This window comes from Camelus bactrianus, chromosome 8 (genome assembly GCF_048773025.1).
Source record: "Camelus bactrianus isolate YW-2024 breed Bactrian camel chromosome 8, ASM4877302v1, whole genome shotgun sequence".
NCBI lineage: Eukaryota > Metazoa > Chordata > Mammalia > Artiodactyla > Camelidae > Camelus > Camelus bactrianus.
In genome coordinates, this window is record NC_133546.1 from 67,198,304 (window position 1) to 67,212,900 (window position 14,597).

The 14,597-nt window shown below is 33.1% G+C and overlaps 1 long non-coding RNA gene across 2 annotated transcripts in view; it reads left to right on the forward strand.

Annotated features, from left to right (window-relative positions):
* The window catches only part of LOC123613622 (uncharacterized), a 520,235-nt gene that overhangs the window by 5,971 nt on the left and 499,667 nt on the right, over positions 1-14,597 (forward strand). For both annotated transcript variants that reach the window (XR_012508752.1, XR_006720994.2), the window contains exon 2: positions 11,102-11,307. This is a non-coding gene — a long non-coding RNA (uncharacterized LOC123613622). The remainder of the gene's footprint in view (positions 1-11,101; positions 11,308-14,597) is intronic.

Below are 14,597 nucleotides of genomic sequence, written 5' to 3' on the forward strand. Positions count from 1 at the left end.
GAGGAAAAGGTTTAAGTCAAGTCATGTCTCCATAAGAATGGAGTTAAGACATGTAATCTTTTTTTCCCCCCAAACTTTTAGAAACATGTTCAAGTCACATTAAACTTAGAAATTATCATATATTGTGAGAACATTAAAGATTGTCCAAGGAAGGTTGTCAGATAAATAATATTCTGAGAATGATAATAGAACTGAAAAAGAAAACAAATTATATTTTCTCAGAAACATGTTCATAAAATTTAGTAGTCAGGAATACTAACTAACATGATAACGGAAGTTCTCCTGAGATGCAATGAATAGAATGAATATAAAAATAGGGAAAAAAAATAGCAAATGACTAGCCTCATTGGATCTGCCCCTTTTCACTATCATAGTTACCATCCTTCTAGATAGCTTTCCTGTCTGTTTGCTTCTAGACTTCCCTACTGAAACCTATTGCACAATTCAATGGCCACTGCAAGAAATTTGATCATTTGTGTCAGCAATTTAGAGCCCAAGGTGATCTTTCATATAAAATTAAAGCTTCAAATCTGTGAACCTCACAGTTTCTTATAAGTTGTTCCAGAAGTTTTTACCTATCTCTTGATATGTCTTGATTTCTATCTCATTTACAGCCAAATTAGCTTAATGATTTTCATGTACACCTAACAATTTTATCTACACTGTCAGCCATCTCACTAGTCATCTGCCTATGAGGAAAATGTTCCACTTTCATCTTAATCACTTTACATAACATACTAGTGTCAGGTATATAGTGTAATGATTCGATATTTGTATATATTGGGAATCACCACAAGACATCTAGTCAATATCCAGTTACAGATTTTGATATCACATATTTAATCCATTTATTGGCCTATTAATTTTACCCTCTGTCATTGTAACATGTGATACCCCTAACTTAAGTCACATGTTTGTTACCTATACTTGTGTAACCATTTAGGATCCAAGAGAGACTAGACCAGTGCTGTTCAATAGAAATATAATGCAAGCCACAAACGTAATTTTAAACTCTCTAGTAGTTACATTAAAAAAGTTTAAAAAAAACCGAGGTGCAATTAATTTTAATAATTAATTATTTAACCTAGTCTATCCAAAACATTAAAATTTCAACATGTAATCAGTATTATTTACATTCTTTCCTTCATGTTGATTCTTTGAAATTAGTGTGTATTTTACATTGACAGCATATTTTGATTCAGACTAACCTAATCTCAAGTGTTCAACAGCCAAATTTATATAATGGCTACCATACTACACAGCTCAGGAAGGGGCAAATCAGAAAAAACCTGTCACAACTTCTGAAGAAAAATCTTCAAAGTCATGTGCTACATTTTCTTTGTAGATGGAGGATAGCGTTATTATTATTGTTTAGGGAGAATAGACATGGGGGGGGCAAACATTCACATCACCAGGTTCAGGAGACAAACATTGCACTTATGAGAGATCATTTAGCTGGAGATACAAGTCTGGAATCTTCTTTGCAGCTCCACCTTCGGTGGTACTTTGTATATAGAAGGCTCTTACTGAGAGTCTTCAATGGCAAAGATCAATATTCATATAATTACATATTCAACATTTATAAACTTGTAATAAAATATTTATAATTCTTATCAGAAAACTAACATTTTGAACTCATGTGCTAAGGGAAGCCATGCAAGAGCCTGAAATACAGTGACCCCAAACTAAGTTAGCAATAAAAGGTTTATTTTTCTTAAGGAAATCTAATTATTCCTGGTCTCAGTTTTCAAAGGAAATTTAACTTTTTTTGTGTAGAATATAGACTTCAGAAATCCACTATAGTGTGTTGAAATGCACATCTACCCTTGTTTATTGAAAACATAGGAATCAGTCACTTTCCAGTATGTAAAACAAAAACAGAGACATTGTTCAAAGACATTGGATTTACCAAAGTAAATAATATTTGAATGCTATGGTTACTTTAAAGATGATGGGCAGTCACTCCCAGGAAGGTAATAATATGTTGCAAGTTTGAAAGAAAATGGATTATTCAAGATGTCATTTCGTGAAAAGGAAATAATGTCCTTTATATTCAAAGCACCAAAAGAGAATTTAACACACTGTGCTAGAGAAACCAGAGATAACATTTGATGGTTAGAAAACATAGGGTTTTAAGAAAAGAAAAATGTTACCTTGTTTTCCACTTCCATCATAGAAAGGAGATTAGATACATGAAGCAGATTGGGGGGAATTCAGGGGGAAAGTATACAAATCAGATGATATAAAGAAAAACTAATAAAGCTAAATACAGATTGTTAAGTGATAATAGAAAGAGACAGATCATGTTTAACATAACCATATTTTTAAAAACTATAGTCATCATGTTGTATATTATATCCCCAGACCTTGTTTATCTTATAAACATACTGAATATTAAAATTAGAATGCAACTGTTGGTGGGAATGTAAAATGGTGTAGCTGTTATGGAAGTTCCTCAAAAAATTAAAAATGGAGGTACTATTTGATCCAGCAATTGTACTTCTCCCCTGTCATTTCTCCACTCTACCCTTCACCCACCATGCTACACAGAACTGAAGGCTAGGCTTGCTCTTAATGCAAATGGCATAGCTTTAGGGTCACAAATTAGGAGTAGAGAACTAGCCCAACTATTTTATTTTTGGTAGAAGAGAGTTGGGCTTTAGATGAACTATTCAAAACAAAGCCATCATTTTGGAGAAATGTTCCCTGGCCTTTAATTTGCTTGTAACTATCAACCTATTTAATAGCTGACACACTAGGTGACTGAGAATATATTTTGCAACTTTTTATTCTTGGAAGATTTACCAAAAAATTACATTATTAAAATTAAACATTCTATGGTTGTTATGCTAATGACATTCTTAAGGCCAAAGTGGGTATTAGGTGATTCTGACCTTAAAAAAAAAAATCCCTGATTAATTATTACAGTCTTGATTTATATCATAGAATTGTTTGGTTTCAAAATTGGTTCTCTCTCTCCCTCCCTCTCTCTGTTTTTGAAGGAACAGGAAAAGAGTTTTGGGTAAGAAAGATTAAAAAAAAGTTTTTCATTGAGTAAATGTAGGCCTTAAGCACTATAGCTATAGTGTCTGATGGATAAAATTGCCTTATCTTTTAGGTAGAGTCATAATACTTAAAAATAATTAACCCTCCTAAGAAAATTTCAACATAAATTGAACCAATGAAAAACTCAGTTCTTTAATTCATCTCTTTGTATCCTACCATATAGGCTTTAATTAAAGAGTAATAAAGATATGTAGAAAATAAAGCAATATAGTTTCTCAGAAAGATAGTTTCTTTTTCTTTCATTATCAAAATAAGTACTTTTCTTAAGTAGGATGAAAATAGTGACTCACTTCTATAAAATTGCAATCACTATAGGGGTGACTCCTCCCGTTGATTTGCTGTGGGTCTCTTAGAAGCTGAACTATAATGGCCCCTTGACACAAAGAGCAGCAGACTGCAGTCTCCTGACAGAATAGGGAGAGCAATGAGAAATCCTGATTTCTAAGGATGGGATGGGCAAATGGTATTATACTGTGTAAGCTTTTAAAATGTATGAAATGGGAATAAAAATATGAAGTGGAAAATGGGAAATAAAATCTATCAGCTGTGAAATGGGAAGTGTGAAATAGTATAAATGTCAAATGTAAAAACAATAAAGTATGATATATTAAAGATGGAAAAAAAGAAACCTTGATTTCTAGAGAGAAGACATAGCAGTGGAACTGTTTCTTAACTTTTGTGGCTGTTTGCCACAACTCTTCAAAGTTTAAATTTAGAGTCAGAACATTTATTCATAATGCATGAAATGTGCAATTATGCCTTTTGCTACTAATTGAAGATACCTAAATTGTGCATTTTTGGCCTATTGTTCTATGGTCAATTTGGAAGAGAATGGTTTCATTATATAATATCATCTACAGACTCCTTGGACCAATCTAGAATTATATGACATATGATTACAAGATTTTTATGACACCTAAATATTGATGTTCCCCTTGGTATTTAAAACTAATCATAATCTCCTAAATTCACATTTTAATGAAGCAGAAAAAAAATGATTAGGTTCAAGTGCATAAAGCTTATGCTACAAGAAATATTGTTTTAAAAATTCCTCCATTTGCTAAAAAAATTAAAAATGGCTCTCTTAAGGAGCCATCTGTGCACTGAGTATGGAAAGGCATATATACTGTATTAAAATTTAGGAAAATACATATATTTATAGCTTATTGTACACAAAACACTTCTGAATTGGCGAGTTCATATATGAAAAACATGAGTTGCTATCCCATCATGGTGACTAAAAACTTCTTCAGATTGTTTAGTGACTTCAGAGACCTTAAAGTAATATTTTTAAGCAGTAGTTCCCCAAATTGCATGTTACTTTGTAAGTTACATACTTAAAAAGTATGGTTTTTCACATGATTTTAATAGATATGTTTTAAAAGACTTGCTCCTCCCTAGTCCCTGTTCTAGGTTGTATTATTTTTCCCAAGTATTCATGGTCTTTCCTATGGAAGGGTTATGCTTCCCAGCCCCAGTTTGGCCATGTGCTTTTCTTTGGCTAATGTGAGTATGATCTATCGATTGATTGATCGATTGATCTATCTATCTATCTAGTCTAAGCAGAAACTTTACCTGCCATCAATTGTTCCATCGTTGTTTTCCCTCTGTCACAAGAAGGGTACATCACAGACAGGGGCTGTTCCTTTAGTTTGGATCCTGGAAAAAAGATGTGTGGGACAGAGTAACAGTCAATCTGCAGTCAGTTTATGATGTGATGTGGACCAGAGATAAACCTTCATTCTTTTAAAGAACAGGATTTGGGGGTTGCTTTTTAACCACAGCAGAAACTAGCAAAGGCTGACTTTTCATGTTACTGGAGAGTAGGTTCTTGTCTCATTGCGGAAAGAATTCAGAAACCAGGAAGCCAAGAAAAATGCCCTTATTCATCTGCTTTTAGTGTTATTCTCCGTTATAGGTATCCTAAAGCAATACTGCTTGTTTCTTAGTATTTTACCAGATTTTAGTGAAATGACTGATTTTTAATATATTTTTAATATTTTTTTTAATATTTTATATATCTGTAATAAAGTGATGAACACATTGATCTCGCACATCCATTTCATCACACATTACTCAAAACAGATTTTCAAGAAGTATGATGCAGTTTTACTTTTGGGGACTATGTTTTTATAGAAATCAAAATAGACTATGATCTAATTTGAAAGGCCTATAATAACATTGCTGAAACTTACATTCTTTGCTGAACACTGATGAATGAGACTTTTAAACATATTTACTCATAAGAAGTCAATGTGTTCAAGAGATATGTGAAGTGATGCTAATAACAAACATGTATTAACTGTTTATTATATGCCAGGCATTGTGCCAGATTCTTTCCATATATAAACTCTTTTCATCCTCACACAACTATTTAAGATAGATATTAATGTCCTCATTTTAAAGATGAGAAGAGTAAGGCTCAGAAAGTTTAAGTGACTTGCCTTGGTCATATATCTAGGTATTATCTGAGTGAAATTCTCACTCTCAAGTTTAAGCTTCTAATCAGTATTCTACACAGATTTTGGTGCAGGGCAAAATTGAGAATTCACTGCATTGTCACTTTTTCCTCCTTCAGAGACCTCATTCTTACCCTTCAGGTACACATACTCTTCCTGATACCTAGTCAATTATCTCTATCAAGAGATTTCATTTTTCATTTGTGTGTGAGAACACTCACACTAATGTGTTAACTATGGCCTTTTAATCTTGTCTTCTCTGTTAAAGTTTCTATTTCCTATTGAATAAAATTTAGGCAATATTATGCAGGAGACTTATTTGAACAAAGGAAAATTCTTATCTCTGAAATCATACAATTCTTGAGGTTAAGTCTATATTGCCAACCTGCTTGTGTTATATTAGGATTCTTTGGAGTCTGGGAAAGAAACAGTGGAATTCTTGGTCCTGTTGCATTCTTCCTTCTGAATCTGCTCCTGATGAGCTCTTTGAAATTGGACAAGTCACCCATCTCACTTAATCTCAGATTCCTCATCTACCTTTTATTCTAGGTGTGTTTAGCCTTCATATTTTGATACCTCTATAGCGTGATCTTCCCTCTGAATACAGTATTTAAAAGTGAAAGAGTTAATGCTTTAATCATCAGACTTTCTTTAAAAAGCAGAGGGACAGTATTGAGAACTTTAGTTTCATTTCATGCATCTTATGCATACCTCTGACTTACTTTAGAGCCTAATTTATTGTATTTATTCCTTATTATAGCAAGGTAGCTTTTGTAAGAAATATTCTGTTCTGGCTTTTCCTTTTTTTATCTCACCAAGCGTTATATGAACATTACTCTTGAAATGCTTGATCTGACCTAAGTTGACAAGTACTTATTTTCCTTCCTGAAGCAAAAGCCCATTAACACTACAAAAGATTTCAAACCATAAGATTCCCATTACTCCAAATATTTTCTCCAATTCAGATTGATGGATTCCCACTCCATCAAATGTTTGGTAAAAGAGCATGATCATCCATGTATTCAGAAAAATGTGACACAGAAGGTGTAAAGCAGTGTTTGTATATATAATTTTTACTTCCAGACTAGCAAAAAACCAAAAAACAAGGAAAATTACATCATATGTTCTTTCAGTAATCTACTTATGAATTAAACATTTATTGAGGGCCCACTATGGATGAGACACTGATGATGCAAGATTCAGACCATCTTTTATAACATTTGAATGTACATGATTTTTACCTTGTATTTCTTTGTAGCTATACAGATTTTTTGATCAGGATAAAATGAAAAATGTATTAAAGTTGTCTGAGATAATACTTTCCTTATATTGTAGTCTTCTTCTATACCTCACTCTCAAGGTCTCACCTTCAACCCTCATGGAATTTTACCAAGACATTTTCCTAAATGAAGAAAGTTCCCTAAGTGAAACTCTAGTACCAGTGGTTAATAATATTTTCTGAAACGTATCTTTCATTTAAAAAAATAAAGCAACTAAGCCTCAGAAGACATAAATTTCATAGCTCATATCTTGAAAATAAATGTCATTTTACTCTAAATACCTTTGACTTAAAACTACAATGCTGTATTAAAATTTTAATTAATAAACTATATTTTCAGAGCAGTTTGAGGCACACAGAAAATCAAGCAGAAAGTACAGAGTTTCTGTATACTTCATGTACGCCCTATTCTACAATCTCCCCATTATTGACATCCTGTATCACAGTGGTGTATTCATTAAATTGATGAACCTACATTGATCCGCCATAACCACACAAAGTCCTTACAGTTATATTAGAATTCACTCTTTGTGTTGTATATTCTATGGTTTTGGATAATGTATAATGATGTGTATCTATTGTAGTATCATACAGAATAGTTTGACTGCCCTAAAGACCTATTCATCCCTCGCTCCACTCAATCCCTGGCGAGCACTGATCTTTTTACTGTCTCCACAGTTTTGCCTTTTCCGGAATGTCATATAGTTGTAATCGTATGGTAAGTAGCCTTTTCAGATCAGCTTCTTTCACTTAGTAAAAGAATATCCATTTAGATGTCTTCCTTTTTTTTTTTTTTTTTGGCTCGATAGCTCATTTTATTTTAGTGCTGAATAATACTACATTGTCTGGATGTACCACAGTTTATTTTTCCATTTATCTACTGAAGGACATCTTGGTTGCTTTCAAATTTGGACAACTACAAATAAAGTTACTATAAACATTTGTGTGCAGGTTTCAGTGTGGACTTAAGTTTCCAGCTCCTTTGGTAAATACCAAGTAGTGAGTTGCTGGATTGTATTGTAAGAGTGTATTTAGTTTTGTTAGAAACTACCAAACTGTATTCCAGAGTGGCTGTACAATATTATATTTCCACTTGCAATGAGTGAGAATTCCCTTTGCTCCACATTCTTGCCAGAATTTGGTGTTGTCAGAGTTTTGGATTTTGGCCATTCCAATAGATATATATAGTGGCATTTCATTGTCACTTTAGTTTGCATTTCCCTGATAACTTATGATGCTGAGCATCTTTTTGTATGCTTATTTGCCATCTGAGTATCTTTTCTGGTGAACTCTCTATTAAGGTCTTTGAGCTGTTTTTAAAATTGAATTGTTTGTTTTCTTATTGTTGAGTTTTAAAAGTTCTTTGTATATTTTGGATTAGTCTTTATCAGATGCATCTTTTGCAAAGATTTTCTCCCAGCCTGTGGCTTGTCCTCTTGTTGCCTTGACATTGTCGTTAGCAGAGCAGAAGTTTTTAATTGTAATGAAGTCCGGGCTCATCAGTTAGGTTTTTCACAGATCATGTCTTTGGTGTGTATTTAAAAAGTCATCTCCATATCCAAGGTCATCTAGGTTTTCTCCTCTGTCATTTTTTAGAATTTTGTAGCTTTACATTTTGCACTTATGTCTACGATTCATTTTGAGTTAATTTTAATAAAAGGTGTAAGGTCTGCATCTAGATTCATTTTTTTGGTATATAAATGTCCAGTTGTTCTAATACCATTTATTGAAAAGATTAGGTACTATACTTTTGGCTTTATGGTCCCTGAAGCTTAAATACTTCTGAGTTCTTAGCAAAAGTGGACATGGTAGCATGGATGGTAATGATAATGATAAAAAATATCAATACAAATAATTAGAACAGTCAACATTAATGAAAATGGTAGGAATAATTATAATAATAGTAATACCCAATACTATTATAATGGCTAATATTAATGTCATTAATAATCAGACCTTGGTATTAATAATGAAATAGCTACTATCAATAGCCCTTACCATATGCTAGGCAATATTCTGTGCATTAAACATGCATTTGGTCATATGGCTCAAAAGCAAAATGCAAGAGAAGCCAGATGGAGAGATCTTGAGAGGCATACTGAGAAGTCGTAAGGCGTGTTTTTACTTTTTAAATAAAGCACTGATGATGAGCACTTGTGAATTTTTGAAAATGAAAGGTTTATTTTAAACTTTTATTTTTATACTTAGGTTCTATAGATTTAGCTTTGGTATCAACTAAATATCATCCCAGATGGCAGTAAACCAGGTTGTTGTCATGTTTGATTCCTTTTTAGCAATAAAATGTCAAGAAAATAGTGAGGGAATATATGGTACATTCATCAGTAAATCATATTCACCTTTAACTTACTGATTTTCTGAAAGCTTAGCTTAGGAAATATTAAGTATTTTAATTTAGGTTTCACTTGGAGGCTTGAAGAACTGTCACTCTCCAAAATCAAAGTTGTTGCATCAAATCATTTTGTTAGATTAAGTTTATCTACTATATAAAAAGTGAGTTGTAATATATTCTTTTAAAACTACTTTTATCACAATATTATATTGTTTAATAGCATTTAATTGTTAAAATATACATTGTGTAAGAAAGAATTTATAGTACAATAAAATTTTTTCCTATTTTCTTCTCTAATTTTTTTTCAGGTGAATCTTCTGTCTTATATCTTTACCATAAGCACTGTTGTGGATCTTATGCTTTATTGGTAATTGAACACCTGCTCATGTGTGAATGCTGGCGATATGCTTGCTTTAGTTACCTAAGTGTTAGTGTTAGACAGGGACTTAGGAGTCCAGCGGTAAATCATTTGAGTCATTTACAGCTGTGTGCATATGTGCTTATCATATCCTTCCCTAAAAGGTTTTAATAAGGGAAAGAGGAAGAAGATCCTAGATATCTTTAAGGGTAGATACACGATAGTGGAAATGGTGGCTGGAGCCGAAGACAGACTTAAGCTTTGTAATTTTGTTTAGGACTCATTGTACTAGAATGCTAGTTTTGATTGAGTCTGCCTTTAAACCATTAGGTAACAAAGTGATTCACAAATTCTGAATTTTCAGAAAGAATATCTTTAAAACGTAGTTTTGATTATTTTGAATTCAGTGTCTCTGCCTAGCTTAGTCTGCATCTGCTACCTTGATGTTTTGAATAGTCAATCCATTGCCTCTCTGATTATTTAAATATATAACTGTGGTTTATGTCTAATAGCATCATAACCAGGATTCTTGTCATTCATGCTATTTTTTTTTGGCTTTCAGCATTCTTTACTGTAGATTTTTCTTCAGAAATTTTTTGAAAGTACTTCCAAGGTAAAAAACTGAATTCTTTTGCTTTAACTTTTTATTTTGGAAATTTTAATACAATGCAAAAGTAGATAGTGTATATCCATGTGCCATCACCCAGTTTCAACAGTTAACAACTCGTGCCAATATTATTTTGTTTCTACCCTCAGCAACTTCCTCTGTCATATTATTTGAAGGCAGAAGCTAGATATAATATAGTTTCATCCACAAATGTTTCTCCAGTAGTGACCAAGTGGTTTTTAAAATCCTGATGAAGTCATGATGTAAATATATTTGATATCTTTAAGTCCACTACAGTTAGTATCTTTATTGATACTTAAATTTTTCTATATTTGACAGATAGGTGCCTCTCTTTGGGTTGGTTTCCAAGCTCTTTTGGTTAGTTGTCCCCCTTTTCAGAGGTTTTGATCACTTCCCTGTTGTCTGTTATGACAAAATGTCCCAGAGTCATCTTGTATATTTCCTACTCCATACTTTTGGTCAGTCTTTCCTCCGTTGAGTCCTGATTCTTTCTAGTGGAGAATAGAATTTCAAAACAAGAATTGGGGTACAAAGGGTGCTCATTGTTCAGAAATGACTTTCTTTTTGATACTTACAAGCTATACTTATATTCTGTTTTGTATTCTCTGTTTTATTCAGTTTATTGTATATATTTATGTGTAAATGAATTACTGTATTTATTCCATTATGTGAAGCCATAATGCATACTATAAACTACTGAATTAATGACAGTTTTTTAAAAAAAATTTACCTAAAAATATTAAGTGTCTGTAGGATAGAATATCCATTTAAAATATTCATGATTTTTTCTTCAGTATTCCAATGAAAATCTGAGTCACTGGAGTCTTCACATTTAGATGCTAAAGATTCTTTTTAATTAATTTTTCCTGTTAGCAGTTATGCATAGCTTTGTGCTGTCACACTGCTCTTCATAATTTCTGTTTAAGATCTTGACATCTTTATTATCTTGCCTCTTTTCCAGCACTCAGAATTTTGAAGAACTGGTATGAAGCTCAGCTGGGCAAGTCTGTCAGTTTGAGTGGAGGAAAAAAGGGAGGTAGAGGCAGAGCTGGTGACAGAATCTAGGGCTGCTGATCGGCTGATCTGGTGTCTGAGCAACATCAGGAAGGACTCTTTGCATCTCCTTCTCTTTGCCGTATCCTGTCCTGTGCTAAATGAGATGTAGAGGTAAGTAAACAGCAAATGTAAATAGATGATGTAGTAGAAAAAGCATGAGATGTAAGTCAGAGCAGCACTGCTCTCTGGCTCTGTGGCTTGGTAAGTTCATTAGTCTCTCCAAGTCTTAATTGCATTCTTTATCCCATTACTCTGTAATATTTTCTTTATAACACTTATACTATATGAAACTATCTTTTAAAAAAAAGTATTTGTGTTGTATCTTCTTTTTCTAAAATTCTATGAGACCAGAAACTTTTTCCACTACTGACCCAGTGCTTTGCATTCTCCCTGGCACAGGGAAGTGCTCAATAAACATTTGATGAATTATTGCTGAGTGTTTGAGAAGATAAAATAATGAATGAAAAAGTTTAGCACTATGCCTACCAACTGGTGAGAGCTCAATAAATATTAAAAAAGACTCTGGAGGACATAATGCCATTCTGATTCATCATCATAGCTCTATAAATCTAGCTTGTGACAAAACATAAAATAATTAATAAATGTTTTTACTAAATGAATGAAAGAATGAAATAAACAATACTTTTATTGCCATTGGAGCTGATTTTTTGAAATAAGCAAATGATAAATAAAAATAGAGAAGGATGTCCCATTGATCTAAGTATCTGATAGTTGTCATTTTTTAAATATAATCAGTAGGCCATTATAAATAATAGGAGAAATCCCTTTATAGTAGACATATTTCTCCCTATATAATAGTGACTTTTTCATATAAATATTTCAGAAGTTTAAAAAAATTATAGTCTGACTTGTGTAACTTCCACTTGTTTGCTATTTATACTTATTAATTTTTCCTTATGGATTGCATTATTTAATGGATAGAGGACCAGCTCAATTAGAACCTGCATTTTAACAAGATCCTCAAGTGATTTATTTGCACTTTAAAGTTTGAGAAGCACTGTCTGGAGAAATTTCTGCTATCCAGGAGTCATGTATGAGAGTATATATTTCAATTTGTTGTGTAGTAGTGTGACAGTGGACAAACTGGGGTACTATTTAACTAGTGCACACAACAGTTAAAATGAATTACTATGTGTATGAACATGTATAAACCTTGTAATAATACAGCACTGAATGAAAAGAAAATGTATATATGAGAAAGATACATATATTATGATACTATTTTTTATGAAATTTTAACATAAAAGAAACCATACTATATATTGTTTGGAGATTTATACATATATGGTTAAATTGTAAAAATGTTCATGGAAATGATAAACATCAAATTTAGGATAGTTCCATTCATTTAGAGAGGGTTAGTAGGGGTGGGAGAGGTAATGGGAGAGGAAGAATGCCGAAGACTTCAATTATATTTTTAATGTTTTATTTCTTAAGGTAGGTAATGGATTTGTGTTCGTTATTCTATACACCTTGCAAAACAGAATTAGAGGAATGACTCAGTTTATTTAGCTCTAGGAAACTAGGGGAACCTTATGTGGCTTTAGGCCTAATTTGTTTAAATTGACTAGATAATTAAAGTTGATTTAACAGTGATTTGTGTAGGCACTTTTATCTTCAGAAACCAGGCTGAAAACTGATCTGTTACGTGTAAGTGTTCCTGTATATGTCATTGTCTTAGGAAGAAGGGTTATAAATCATTATGATTGAACTTTGTTCCATTTCTATGTGGTCTGTTGCTATTTCTGGAAGAATGATTTTATTTATGTTCCTGTGTAATTTTTTGATCAATTTGTATAGTTCTACTGTATAATGAAGCAGAACATGTTTGTTACTGAAGCTCGGCCTTCTTACCCTGATTACCGAATTGAGACTCAAGGACAGAGTTTTGGATGAAGCAGAAAAGGCAGCTTTATTTCTTTGCCAGGCAAAGGAGGTCACAGTGGGCTAATGCCTCCAAGACTGTGAGCCTGCTGGGGCGGGAAGAGGGGAATTTTATAGTAGAAGTTCAAGAGTTCAGGGGATGGTGCTGGTTTCCACAGAGATCATATACAGGGTATAAAACTGTTGCAAAATTGTTCTTGGTTTTGCAGATGCAATCCTTTCTTCTGCATATGATATTTCCTCTGGCTGTGGGAATCTCCTAATATTCCTGTGCCTAACAAAGGGTGCTTAGGAAGTGGGTACAGGGGTCTGTGGAAAAGTGCTCTAGGGAAAACCTTGTGCAATGTAAAGTTAGGTTCATATAATGCCTTTAGCATTTAAGACAAGATGAGGCCTGGGATCTCTTGCTGTGATGTTTACACAGGCTGGGACCTGCACCTTGCACAACAGAATACCAAGAAACTATGAGGGACTACAAATCTAACTGTGTACATGCACAGTTGTGGCGAATTATGAACAGCAAGATACCGAAAACAGAAACCCAACTGCCATTTCTGAGGTGTTGGGAGCAAAAGCAGGGTACTGGGGTTAAAAGCAGGGCACTGAGTATGATCCCCGCATGCAGCACTGTGAGAGGGTTGAGTGGACCACCTAAGCCTCTTTCTTTTCCAGCCTAACCTTGGTTGGCAAGAGCATGAGAAAAGCCATTTAAACTATTATGCAATTAAGCAGTTACAAATACCATATGGTCACTGATGACATTAGGGTCCTGCCTGGTTACAATGTCATTGTTCAGAATCTATTCCTCTATGTTCACTGTCATACTTATTTCTCTATATAAAGGAAACTAAAAACCTGGAAGGTGAGTAGGTGGGACAATTGTCATTATTTTCCTTTCCTTTTCTTCTTTTCTTTCTTTTTTCTGAGATGATCAATACAATGTGGTCTTTTCTCTATTACACTTTTGAAAATTTTTATTTTGGAAGGGAACCTGCAACTCCTCACCACCTCCACCATCCATAATTGTTACCAAAGAAGTTAGATAACTAATCATCAAGTGATTGAAAAGTTAAGATCTTAATAATTATTACTAAGATATTGAAGAACTGATTGAATATATTAATATTACTAGATTTTATATTAAGAATAATTAATACTAACAAAAAAGAACAATTCGTACTTTAACAAAAAATACTGACACAGAACGTAATTTGTGGAAGGACTTTTTCCTTATAGAATAAGAGACGTAGAGGGACTTCCACATCTCTCCACCCTCCTTTTTCAGGCAACTGATGATCTGAACTAAGTTAGCATTTCAATTTTTATTTTTTGATATTATTTTATTATAAAAGGTAATACTCACTTAGACAATCCAGCAAGATACAGAGAAGAAAATGAAAATCACTCATCATCTCATCAGGGTTGACTCTTAATAAATGTCTAGAAATGGAAGTTAGTTCCTGACCTGATTTCAGGGGTTATTGTCTTGAAAGTCA